Source organism: Peromyscus leucopus, chromosome 8a, assembly GCF_004664715.2.
Source record: "Peromyscus leucopus breed LL Stock chromosome 8a, UCI_PerLeu_2.1, whole genome shotgun sequence".
Lineage (NCBI taxonomy): Eukaryota > Metazoa > Chordata > Mammalia > Rodentia > Cricetidae > Peromyscus > Peromyscus leucopus.
The window spans coordinates 30,469,070-30,482,349 of NC_051085.1; the positions used below are offsets into that span (position 1 = coordinate 30,469,070).

At 43.8% G+C, this 13,280-nt stretch overlaps 1 long non-coding RNA gene across 1 annotated transcript; it reads left to right on the forward strand.

The window, feature by feature from the left end:
* The first annotated feature begins 570 nt into the window (after window positions 1-570).
* LOC119086853 lies at window positions 571-3,882 on the forward strand. The gene is made up of 3 exons (XR_005090221.1): window positions 571-1,188; window positions 2,510-2,655; window positions 2,897-3,882. It is a non-coding gene; the product is annotated as an uncharacterized LOC119086853 (long non-coding RNA).
* Window positions 3,883-13,280: the final 9,398 nt, after the last annotated feature.

Sequence of the window (13,280 nt, forward strand, 5' to 3'; positions counted from 1 at the left end):
TCCAGGAAAGGCGCAAAGCTACACAGAGAAACCCTGTCTCGAAACAACCAAAAACAAAACAAAAAAAGGGTTGGGGATTTAGCTCAGTGGTAGAGTGCTTGCCTAGCCAGCACAAGGCCCTGGATTCGGTCCTCAGCTCCAGAAACAAACAAACAAACAAACAAACAAACAAACAAACAAAACCAAAAACATAAAAGTCATGCAGTTGCCATCACTATATTATCAAATTCTCGAATTAAAAAATTCTAAATGAGAGCTGGGGAGATGGACTACTTACCATGCGAGCATTTGGACTAGGTTGAGATCTCCAACATCTGTGTTAATGCTGAGTGGGCATGGAGGGCTGCCTGTAATCCCAACACCTGGGAGATGGAGACAGGATTCTCAGAGCACGCTAGTTAGACTAGCCAAATTGGTGAGCTCTGGCTCAATGTATAAGGTATACAGTGACCAAGGAAGACACCGGACATCAACTTCTGACATGCATATGCACTCAAATACAAAATATTTTATTATATTTTATTTACTATTACTGTGTATGGTATCCCAATAATCCCTGAAAATTGTTATTAAAAGGTTAGTTTGTAATATATTAATATTATATCAAAATACATTAATGATGAAAACGTAACAGAGTTTGTAACGATGTAAGCAAGTAATTCATGGAATTAAAGACATCTCAGTTTTTTTCTCCCCCCTCCAATCCCTGCACCTGTGTTGGAGATTCTGCAAGGCTGATGAATTGCCCAGAACATTGCCAAGTTACAGCTCAATTATCGTGGGTTTCCTCAGCAGTTATTTGTTGCCTACCTCTGAGTGTGAACTAACATCTTTTCAGCTATCAGGCAAAACCTCTGGAATGTAATAGCTTTACTCACCATTGTTCACCAAACCCCAAGCTAAGAATATCATCAGTAAAACCTAAAATCTATAACAGAGTTTCCCCCACTGCACTATAACCTGCTGCTTACCAGGTGTTCCCACCAATGCGCTGGGAAAACGCCTTGATTTATGGCTTTCTTTTGTTCTGTCAATACAGAAGTTCACGTAACCGCTTTCACGTTGGTACACGTTGTTCTCAGGTCACGAGCAGTCACCTTTGGCTTTGGATAAATTATATATCGTCCCCTTTGCTGTGAGCGCTGTGTTTTGCATGGACGCTGAATGAGAACAAACGAGCGCCAGGCGGTAAGTTTAAATTTGAGAAGTTTCCAATGATTTTATAATTAAGAAGTGGAACGCTTTTTTTCTGAGGACTACGAACAACGCAGTAAATCAGAGAACGGACCAGAATGAATGGAGGCGTTTTTAAATGGCAGGCAGGACACATAAGCAGGTTAAGAAGTTCTCTTTTGACTGGAGACAATTTTTGATATAATATTAATATTATATATTACAAACTAACTTTTTAATAACAAATTTCAGGGATTATTGGTATACCATACACAGCAATAGCAAATAAAATATAATAAAATATTTTGTATTTGAGTGCATATGCATGGTAGTAGTCAGAAGTTGATGTCCAGTGTCTTCCCTGGTCACTGTATACCTTATAGATTGACAAAGGTGGTCAGTGGAGTTGTCCACCTGTCAGCCTGGCTCCTGGGCTAGCCCAGAGGGTGGATCTAAGGCCAGTGTGAGTCATACCCATTGCTCTCTGTTCAGAGTGAAAGCCTTCCCAGTGGGATGCCAAAATGGAAGTGGGAAGTGAAAATGAAGGTTAAAGTGTGCACCTGGGGGACAGGGAATGTGAGGTCCATGAACCCAAGAGAAGCAAGCTAAGGTACGCATGCAAACTGAAAAGGAAAAGTTGGTCACTACCCAATGATTCAGCCAGAGCAGACTCCAAGAACACTCTGAAATAGGACAATGGTGGACTATTGGCCAGGGAGGGTGACTTCAATAACTTTGATATTTAGTTTATATGGCCGAAGCTGTTAATCAGGAAAAAGAAAAATCCATGCTTGGGATTGGATTACTCTTGAATGACCTCCCCTGGAAATCACTGTTCCAAGCTCTGTTAGTGCTCAGGGATCCTGGTGTTTCAGGCAGTGAGTAGCTTTAGGCCAAACCGGTTTAGTCAGCTCTAAGGAGGCCTCAGAGTCAGCATCCAGATCCAAGCCAGCCTCCCAGCTCCAGCCTTCCCTCTTCCAAGTGCCTCTGCATGCCCCACTTCGACTCCACCTGACAGCCTCCTTCAACTGTTAACCCCCGCAGTTCATTAAAACAAGCTGTTTTAACAGGTTCACAAGAGTTAGTCACCCTGAGAGGTTTCAGAGCTCTGCTGTGACTGGAGACTGGCACCAGCAAGGCTCCCCCATGAGAAGAAGGTCTGGCTTGGAGAATTGTGGTTTAGAGTCATGCATTCACCGGTTATAGTTTGCCTATGTCATGAGCTTGAGACTAGTAGAGCATATTAATGTTTGGGACCAATGAATCTACAGTAATTTATAAGAATGTGCTTTGAAAACCCGAATTCCAAAGCTCTTGTCCCTTCTCTTTGTAACAGACCGCTTTTGGAGTATGGTGGAGATGTAAGCCCCCTCCAAGGAGAGACACACACCAGTAAGCTTCTACCTGTAGGATTTGGAATGCTAATCTGAGAATTCCATGTGTGTTCTGATGTGTCATAGATCCTCTAAGCTAATAGGATTTGTAAGTACAGAATGATATGAAGCATATGTTATTTTAAATATGTAGAATTATATTTTTACACGAACCTCAATAGTGTACAGGAAAAGATATACATAGGTAGAGAAAAACTTGGAAAGATGTGTGCTATGACGTGAATGCTTGTGCAATATCAGTGAGATTGTAGATGATTTAAATTTTCTATGAATTTTGTCTTATTTTTTTGAATTTAATTGTATTTTTCTCTACTTTATTTTCACTGAAGCAGTCGCACTTATGACAGATCTTCAAAACAGAAGACAGAGCTATCAAAAGCAAATCTAAAAAGACACTTGGGTGGATGCTGAGTGGCTGCTGGGTACAGATTCCCCACCTGCCTCTGGGACCACATGGTTCATGGGAATTTTCTTCCTGGCCTTCTGATTGGCTCAGATGTGGGGGCCTGACTCCAGCTAAACCCACCGGTGTCTTTTCTGAAGAGTGTGTGAACAATGACTATCGAGGGGCCAGGTTTTTCTTTGGGGACAGAGTAAGAAGCATTTGGGGTTGTGGGGGCCATTTTTCTGCTTGCCTCCAGGATGTAGACAAAAGCAAGTAGCTACTGAGTCCCTGGCTGCAGCTGCCTTTGAGACTGGTAGAACCAGCACCCTCTCTGAATTCTGAATCTTCAGTTCTTCCCATGGTTTTACAGAAGCCTTTTGTTCTTCTTTCATTGTTGTTTTGTTTTTTATTTGTTGTTTTGTTTCGTCTGAACTAGTTAGAATTTGATTTCGGGCACATGGACCAAGGACACAGTTAAGAAAATCCAAGAAGAAAGCACAACCCTGGTTTTGAAATACACGAAATTACCAGCACTTCCTGACTCCACAGGTCATAATTGTCTGTGTGTGTCTGGCTTGGGGAGGACCTAGAGAAGAACACCAAAGAGACAAGTGGAGATGACTGGCTAAGCTCTTCGGATCATCCTGTCTGTTGAGGAGGCGGAACTCATCTTGGCTGGGGGAAGAAACAGACAATACCAGGATTGTTCAAGCTAAGGTTATGACCATAAAAATTACATTGCTTCTCTCGCTTACGAATGTGATGTACGGGATAACACATTTACAGGGTTGTGAAGGATTTGTGTGCTTTTTTTCTAACTCAATGAGCTAGAAAGCAATCCTAGCACTAATTGGGCAACTGAAGGTATTTATACTTTGCTAAAACCTCAGCAAATTGATAGAAATAGTCTACAAAAGAAATTATTCTACATGTGGGTTTGTGTTCTTCAAAGTCACTGTATCCATAAGCACTGGGACTTGATTATTCTAGGAGTATATATGAATAATACTTGAAACAGTGAGACTCCAGAAGGAATGTGTAGCTGGAAGTTTTCCTGTGTCCTGCCCAGTCTGCAGACCACTTATAAAATAATCACTCCACTCAGAAACTTATATTAATTATAACTGCTAGCCCATTAGCTCAGGCTTATTACTGACTAGCTCTGACACTTAAATTAGCCCATAATTCTTATCTATGTTTAGCCACATAGCTTGGTACCTTTTCTCAGTTCTGCCTTGATAACTTGCCTGCTCTGTGTCTGGCTGGAGACTCCCTTCCTCTTCCCAGAATTCTCCTTGTCTGCTTGCCCCACCTATACTGGCTACCTGGCTGGCTACTGGCCAATCAGCATTTTATTTATCAACCAATCAGAGCAACACATATTCACAACATACAGAACAATATCCCACAGCAGGAATGTCTTGTCTCTCTCTCTCTCTCTCTCTCTCTCTCTCTCTCTCTCTCTCTCTCTCTCTCTCTTTCTGTCTGTGTGTAGGCATAAGGACAACATTGGGTGCCATTCCTTAAGCGCTATCCACTTTGTTTTATTTTTTTGAGACAGAGTCTCTCACTGGCCTGGGACTTGCCAAGCAGTTCAGCTGGGTAGCTAGTGAAATCCAGGGGTCTGCCTGTCTCCACCACCACAGCCTGTCAGTGGGATTACAAATGAGCACAATCATATCTGGCGGTTTTGTTTGTCAAGTGAGTTCAAGAGAAGGGGATCGAACTCGGGTGTTGACACTTGCAAGGGAAGCCCTTCACCAACTGGGCCATCATCCTGGTCCCAAAGTGAACCTCATAATAATGATCTTCTTAACGGAAATAGAATTCATCCAAGTGAAAAGCTGCAACTTCCAATCCAGTTCTATCTGTCTAGATCCATACTGAACATGAGGGAATGACGGTGCTTACATTTCATTTCAGTGAGTTTAGACTATTATAACATGTGGGAGAGGAGAGGAGAGGAGAGGAGAGGAGAGGAGAGGAGAGGAGAGGAGAGGAGAGGAGAGGAGAGGAGAGAGAGAGAGAGAGAGAGAGAGAGAGAGAGAGAGAGAGAGCAGCCAGAGGCGTCTGGAAGAGTCGAGGGCTGGGAGAGAAAGCAGTAGACTGAACATGGCCAGCGACTAGATAGGCTCTCTGGGAGAGCAGGGAGGATAGCATTGAGGGCAGAGAACAGAGAAAGCACACTGAGAATAACCTGGGCAGAGGAAAAAACCAGCCATTATAAAAAGAACAAACAAGTTCCAGAAGGAGGGAAGCCTGCGGAGGTGAGAAGGGCCAGTGTGGGCTTTGAAATGTGTAACAGGTACTCGTGATACCGGGGAAGCCAGGAGGCCGACATGGGTTTGGGTATGCACCCACAGGCAGCCATTTTGCCCTTCTGCCAGGGTGAAGAGAAAGGACTCCTTTTGGCAGATGGGAACAAGTTCGCGAGGAATGCTGGCATTTCTCTAACCGCCAGAAATTTAGTCTATAGTCCAGCTTGAGCTCATTTCTGGATAGACGGACTGCCTCTCGGAGCTTGGGGAATTGAGTTTCCTTGGACCTGACAAAAGGATGGTGTGCCTCCACACCATCTAGGTCCAGGCTTCAGTGCCATCCTTCAAGGAGGTCTGACAAATTGTTAGAACTGTGTGAGATCGCGTTCCAGAGACAAGCTCCCTGCCTGGCTGGGGTCTTTTTCTTCTTCCAGCATGGGATTCCTGGGGAAATTCCCATTCTTTGGGGCCTGCTCTTTGAGAGACACAAGTATCTCTTTCGATATCTTCATTTCTGGCAGGCAGGTTGCCAGCCAATAGAATAAACGAAATCCACCTACAATCTGAAGAGTTTTTATTTGTGCTATTTTATTTATTTATTTGTTTATTTATTTATTTATTTGTGCTATTTTAAGAAGCAGGAGAAAAGAGTCTGCAGGCAAAGGACCGTATTCCCTGTAGTCAGGAGTGTTTGTGAATCCAAGGACCTGAGGCTCTCTGTGGAGGAAGTCAGCATGTGGCCTTACCCTGCCCTTGCAGGTCTGCCTTTTGGTTTAGTCTGACCAGTCAGGTAAACCGCTAGTGGCCTGGATTAGCCAACAGTTCCAAGGAATAAAAAACTATGGAACTCACATTGTTCTATGATTAAGCTTCAAATCCAGGGCAAATGGCTGAGGTGCCTATTGAACATATCAAAACGGACCTGGCTGCCAGATTGTCGTGGGATCCCCCAGTCCCTACTTTATTACAGGGTAGACCCTACCCCCTACCCTGAACTCTCCAGTCCAGGGGGTTGGGCTGCTTCTCCCTATATAACCCAACCATTTTGGTTGCCCACTTTTTTTTTTTGCATTTCTGGGCCTCCTGGCTGCTGCACTTGGTTTCCCCCTCCCTCCTCCCTGCCCCTAGCCATCTCTCACATGGTCCAGCTCAGGTTGGACATGTCCACTCTGGCCTCTCCCAGATGTCCAGATCCCTGCCTATGACCGTGTTCTCCCACACGTCTCTAATAAACTTTCTCCTCCGCCACACCTAGATGCAGTCATGTCCCTTCTCTTTTCTTTTGATTTCTTTTTTTCATTCACTTATCTCACCTGGTCATTATCATGATGAAGTGTCTGGAAATGCAGCGGTGAACTGAATGTCTCAGGTGTGTGTGTGGGGGGGGTAAGTGGGATCGAGGTTGGTCCTGATATTTTTTTCTTCTTCTCCACCCAATACCCTTACTCCAAGCATTTCACATTGATCTTCAAGGACTTGAGAAAAGGGACACTTTTCTTATTTCTACTCAGCGAACCTCTCATCTTAATCCAGACACACTGATATTCCCCCCTTTACTTCCTCAAGACTAAGAATTGTACTTAAGTGATGGGTAGAATGTGGGGAAGATTATACCAGGTGAAACATTGACCCAGGCTAGGTTGGTATCTGCAATTATAATTTTTAAAAAATCCCAAATTGTTTTGTTTGAGGCAGGGTTTAACTGTGTAGCTCTGGCTGTCCTGAAACTCCTTCTGTAGACCAGGCTGGCCTCGAACTCACAGAGATCTGCCTGTCTCTGCCTCCTGAGTGCTGGGATTAAAGAAGTATGACACCACTGCCCAGCTGAGTTATTGTTTGTTGTGGAATAGGATATTTAACTATGTAAAGATGTGTTGCATTTATTTGTGTTGCAGAATAATTGTTTGACTATGTAAAGATGTACTGCATTTGTTTAACTATGTAAAGACGTGTTGCTGTTTCACCTTGCCTGCCTAAGGTTGCTGATTGGTCTAATAAGAAGCTGAATAGCCAATAGCTAGGCAGAAGAGGGGTAGGTGGGTCTGGTGAGCAGAGAGAAAAGGGGAGCCAGCCAGCTGGGAAGATGTGAGGGGATTGTGTGTGTAGATGGATTTTTCTTTGGAGTGTTAGCTCACACACACATACAAAAAAAAAAAAAAGACACAGAGACTTATTATTAGTTATGAAAGCTCAGCCTATAGCTTAGTCTTTTCCAATTAGCTCTTATAACTTTAATTAACCCATTTTATTAATTTACATTTTTCCTTGTGGCTTTTTATCTCTCTTCCATCTTGCACCCCCTGTTTCCTCTCTGTGTCTGCTGGCATCTCTCCCATGCCTAGATTCATCTCTTCTTCTTTTCTCTCTGCCTAGTTATTGGCCAGTCAGCTCTTTATTAAACCAACCAGAAGCTGTCTTGATAAAGACACATCCTCACAGTGTATAAAAAGATTATTCCGCGATGGGGGTTGGGCTGGCAACCAGCCTGTGGCCAGCCAGCCAGAAGCCAGCCAGACATGGAAGAATCAAGAAAGCAGGATGGACAGTATGTAGAGGTAAACAAACCCCGGGCCAGCACATAGATCAATAGAAATGAGCTAATTTAAGTTTTTTTTAAAGGCTAGCTAGAAACAAGCCTAAGCTAAGGCTGAACATTCATAATTAGTAAGTCTGTGTGTCATGATTTGGGGGCTGACAGTCCATGAAATCCTGCTAGAATTGTTTTTTATAGTTTTGCTTTGTTGCAGGGCTGAGGACTGAACACTGAGGCCCTGCCTCTGGTTGTCTTGCTGTTTCATTGGCCAAGAGTTCAAATGCTGCGTTCCTGTCAGCTTGTTAGAACCCTGAAGTTATGTCCCATGACTAAAGAAAAATGTGAACGATTTCCTGTACATTGGCTACAGCAGCATAATTCAGACAAAAGCCTGGTAAACAGGGTATTTTTGACAGGGACCTTCTAGAACCAATTCTACAACTGTGTGACCATGTGACAGTGCAAATCTTTCTGCCTGTCTGAGCTGTAGTTTCTCAATCCACAAAACTGACTACATCTGAGTCTGATAAAACATACATGACAACATTTTCAAACATGATACAGTGCTACACAAATGTACAACAATTATGTTGAACTAAGCGTTACCTCAGATTCTTAAGTTATCCAATTCAATATAACCTTTGTATTTTCAGCTTACAAATTCTGAAACATAATTTAAAAACTATTTCAAGTTTAGCATCTTTCACTGCTACACATTACGTTGAAAACTCTTTGTATGAATGTATATGAAGACCAGATATTGGTTGGTGTTTGAATCATCAAGGTTTAACCGACTAGTACATTTATAATTCTGGAAGCCTCACACCTTCCAATGGCTTCATTGAGAGAACGGTGTACAAGGTAATGACTGTGTATGAGGACAGGAAGATGCGTCTGATGCCTGCTTTCCTTAGGATGTAATTCTGAGACCAGTTAGTTACAATGTGCTTGAGGCTGGCCCTTGGGATCCTAAAGTCACATGCTTGCTTTTAGGTGAGTTCCACCCCAATGGGCCTGTAGCCCTGTGAGAAGATCGACTTTTGACCCTTCATCTTTGCTACAGCAATTAAATAAATCACTTTGTTTTTGTGAGTCAGTGCTCTGCTGTCTGGACATGCTTGCCTCTAAGTCAAGTAATGTTTCCTGTAAGAGAAAAGAAAGTAGATGGCCAGGAAAGACATGTGTTAAGGGGGAAAAGTCAAAACAAAGAAACTCTGTGCATTTGGGGTAGAGAAAATAAGAGCCAAGATTCTCTACACCCCCCGCCCCGCCCCACACACCATGTCCCGGTGCATGTAGAAAATATTAGATGTGTATAGTCCTCAGGGGTTGAACAGAGGTGGGTTGGGCCCTCGTTCTAGCTGCTTATGGCTACCAAGGTCTATGATGGCCACTGGGAGCCCTGCCTACTGCCCAGGACAATGAAAAGGAGGAAGGAGGAGAAATCACATTAACCTACCTCAGCTCATTTACACAACTTTCGACTGTCTGCGCCAGTCAGCTCTTGCACACATGTATTTCCTGGATATGGCTTCTTGAGCTCGGAATACTCCGTTAACGCCACGTGCTCCTTTTACACCATTCAGTTCAGTAAGGAAGCGTGCAAGTAACACTCTGCGGGTAACGAAATCCGTCACGCAGCAGCTTCCAGTTCTGGCTTCTGTCTTTGCTTGGCTCTATAGGGCACAAGTGCAGCTAGTGAGTTTCCCTTTGCCCCTCAGGCCTGCTGGAGGCAGAATTCACCCAAAGAGTCTCATTTTCTGAGTGACAGCCATTGGGCAAACCCCGGTGAAAGGCAATGGTAGAGAGATGCTGAAGGGGCATGATGCTTGGGAATCAATCAGCCTCTTAGGATACAGAGCCTGAAGGAAGAATAGGGGTCAGGGAGGAAGGGAGGGCAATAATCTAACCTATTAATTAACTCAGAGACTAGAAATCAGCAGTCGCTTTGGATGACTTTCCTGTTCTGAATGTCCAAGGTTCCTCATTGCCTTGGGGAAAAAAATAAATATTTTTCCTGCAAGTCCTTAACAATCAGGCGCAATTTTATCTTGTGTCTGATAAACAGTGAAAAACAGGGAGGTGGGTTTTAGATTCACACAGCAGCAGGAAGTGCTTGAGCGGTGGCTCTCAACCTGTGGGTCCCGACCCCCCACCATGGTCGAGTATCAGATATCTTGCACATCAGCTATTTATATCATGATTCATAACAGTAGCAAAATTACAGTTATAAAGTAGCAACAAAATAATTTTATTGGTTGGGGGTCGGCGCAAATGTATTAAATGGTTGCAGCATTAGGAAAGCTGAGAACCACCGTTTCTGAGCAGGCCTGTTTGTTTCTGCATTCCTCCAGGCCATTTGGGGGGTTCTGGTGTCTTTTCTCTATTTTCCAGACAGTGTTTACACAGATCTGCACCAAGGGCCGAGTACTGCTTCAGATCTGCTCTCACCCTCACATCACCCAGCCATTCCACTGAAGTACACCTCAGACCCCAGAGAAGTTGTCTCCTTATTGAGATGATCTTAGACACCATATTTAGCCACTCTGCATATATATATATATATATATATATATATGGTTTTCGAGACAGGGTTTCTCTGTGTAGTTTTGCACCTTTCCTGGAACTCACTCTGTAGCCTAGGCTGGCCTCAAACTCACAGAAATCCACCTGCCTCTGCGTCCCAAGTGCTGGGATTAAAGGCATGCGCCACCACTGCCCAGCACTCTGCATCTTTTGTACCTTAAAAAGTGTACACAGTTATCTGAATCTCTGTTTTTAGTTTAAACCCAGCTTTTTTTTTTTTTTTTTTTTTTTTTTTTTTTTTTTTTATTTTACAACATCATTTATTTCAACATAATAGCCACAGATTCCCCTGTTCTCCCACTCTTGCTCCCCTTCCCCCTTCCCCCATCCCACCCCCCATTCCCACCTCCTCCAGATCAAGGTCTCCCCCGAGGACCGGGATCGACCTGGTAGACTCAGTCCAGCCAGGACCAGTCCCCCCCTCCCAGACCGAGCCAAGTGTCCCTGCATATGTCCCACGATTCAAACAGTCAACTCATGCAACAAGCCCAGGACCCGGCACTAACACACGGCTGCCTCCCAAACAGATCAAGCCAAATGACTGTCTCACCCGTTCAGGGGGCCTGATGCAGTTGGGGGCCCCTCAGCCTTTGGTGGAGCACTGGGAGTCTAATTAGTGAGAAAGAAGAGGGTTTATATGAGCGAGAATTGTTGAAGCCAGGGTTGGATAAAGCACAGGGACAAATAGCCAAACGAATGGAAGCACAGGATCTATAAACCCAGCTTTTTTGATGTCCTCATACAATCTTGATTTTTTTTCATTGTACAATTTACCTTTATAGCTGCAATAATAGTAGGGCCTGGGAAGTAACTGCTGTAGTCACCACTCAAGGGCCATGTTAGAGCCAGGTGGTGGTGGCACACGCCTTTAATCCCAGCACTCAGGAGGCAGGGACAGGTGGATCTCTGTGAGTTCAAGGCCAGCCTGGTCTACAGAGTGAGTTCCAGGATAGACTCCAAAAGCTACAGAGAAACTTGTCTTGAAAAACAAAACAAAAAACAAAAAACAAAAAAAAAAACAAACAAAAAGGACCAACTTAGAATTTCAATCATGTTGTGACTTTAAAACCTTCCCAGGATAGGTGACATGAAAAAATCTACTTTTAAATAAAAAATAGGTTTAAAATCATAGCAATAAGAAAACAGTGTAGTTAGATCCTTGGGTATAACCTTCAATCCCACCATGTACAGTAAAAAATGAGAAGCTAATCCTTGAAGCTTGAAGTCTGGGTAGGAAAGGCTTTAAATGTCTGGGTTCCTGGAAAATGCACCGGAAAATCTTGGGTGCCGGCAGAGTCTGCCTCCTTGAATGGAAAGGTGTTATATGTGAGTGGCATTCAGCTTATGGAGATACATGTTGATGTACACTTATGACATTCACAGTTTTGTACAGGTCTATTGAACATCAAGACAAAGGTTTTCTGGGAAAAAAAAATAACAATAAACCCCAAATGGGCCACATGACTTAGAGAAGCTAATTATCTATTGACCGAGGGGGGGCTGTGTTACTGTGTTTTATTCACAACAACCATGGGTTCCTTCTGGACCACAAGGCTCTGATGAGCGGAGGGAAGTCAATCCATAGGGGAGAAGCATGAAGCTTGGAAAACTCTTGGAATCTGGAGATATTGTTGTGGATACAGCTCCCCCTAGTGTATTGAACAACACAGGTGCCCTGCACAGAGGCCAGGCCCTGCTCTCCCTTCCTCAGCCCATTCTGAACCACTTGGGATCTGTTTAGTATGTTCAACCTTTCTCTTCCCTAATCAACCCCAGGTCAGGGACGAGAGCGGGACAGACGCCCTGCATTCCTATGAGCACCAATAGACATGGGCGTCGTGAATTCACTTGAACTGTGCAAATACCACAAAAATATTAAACATATGTTAAAAGTATATTCATTTACTTTATTATTAGTTGCTCACAACTGCAGGGTATCACCTTGTAGAGCTGGCTGTCCTGGAACTTGCTGTATAGACTAGCTGGCCTCAGATTCACAGAGATCTACCTGTCTCTGCCTCCCCAGTGCTGAGAGTAAAGGTATGTGCCACCACGCCTTTACTTTTGAAAGTTTCTACACTAGTAGGTTTCCACGTGGCATTTTCAAAAGTCTTTATTAGTAGTATTTTCCATACACCTCCTGTGCCCTGCCCACCCATCACCCTGGGATGAAGGCTCTGAAAGGCAGCCTATGCTCCGACAGTTTGTCCTACACCCATGCACATATAAGCAGAACTAAATGGACTCAGAGGGTGTGAGAGAAGCGGGAGGGAGAGGGGGAGGGAGGGAGGGAGGGAGAGAGAGAGAGAGAGAGAGAGAGAGAGAGAGAGAGAGAGAGCATGTAAAGAGGTTGGGATGGGACATTGGAGGCAGAACAGGGGAAGAATTGTAGAGGACCGAATGGGAGGTGGATTGGACCCAAACACATTATAGGCATATATAAATATTAAATAAAACAAAATGATTTCAGAAAGAGTTGCCACATTTTTCTTGATGTAGGAGAATGTATGTAAAGGAGACCGAGCAAAATCAAAAGATGATTCTAAGCTATTCACTAAAGGGTTATTTGTCCCCATCTCGAACCTGCAAATCCATGTTCCTTGAGCAGGACACTTGTAGCCTCTGGAAGCAGAAGGAAGGCAGCTCCTCCCGTGAGGTAAAAGTGCTGCGTGACTTATCCAACAGGATGCTTCTCCAAGCGTTTGCCTCTGGAATATCCATCCCTAAGGATGTCAGTGGATCTTGCTCAGGTAAGGGTTCTATGTCAATGCTGAAGCACTTGGGATCTGGCAAAGATAAATAATTTTTAAGGAAACCGAAATATGCCTCAGAGCCCTGACGATGCTGTTACTATGACACCATATGTCAGGACAGCACTTGAAGAACTGTGGTATTTCCCAAATTAGCACGTTGTTATTTTTTCATGCTTATTTTCACAAACTCCATCCATT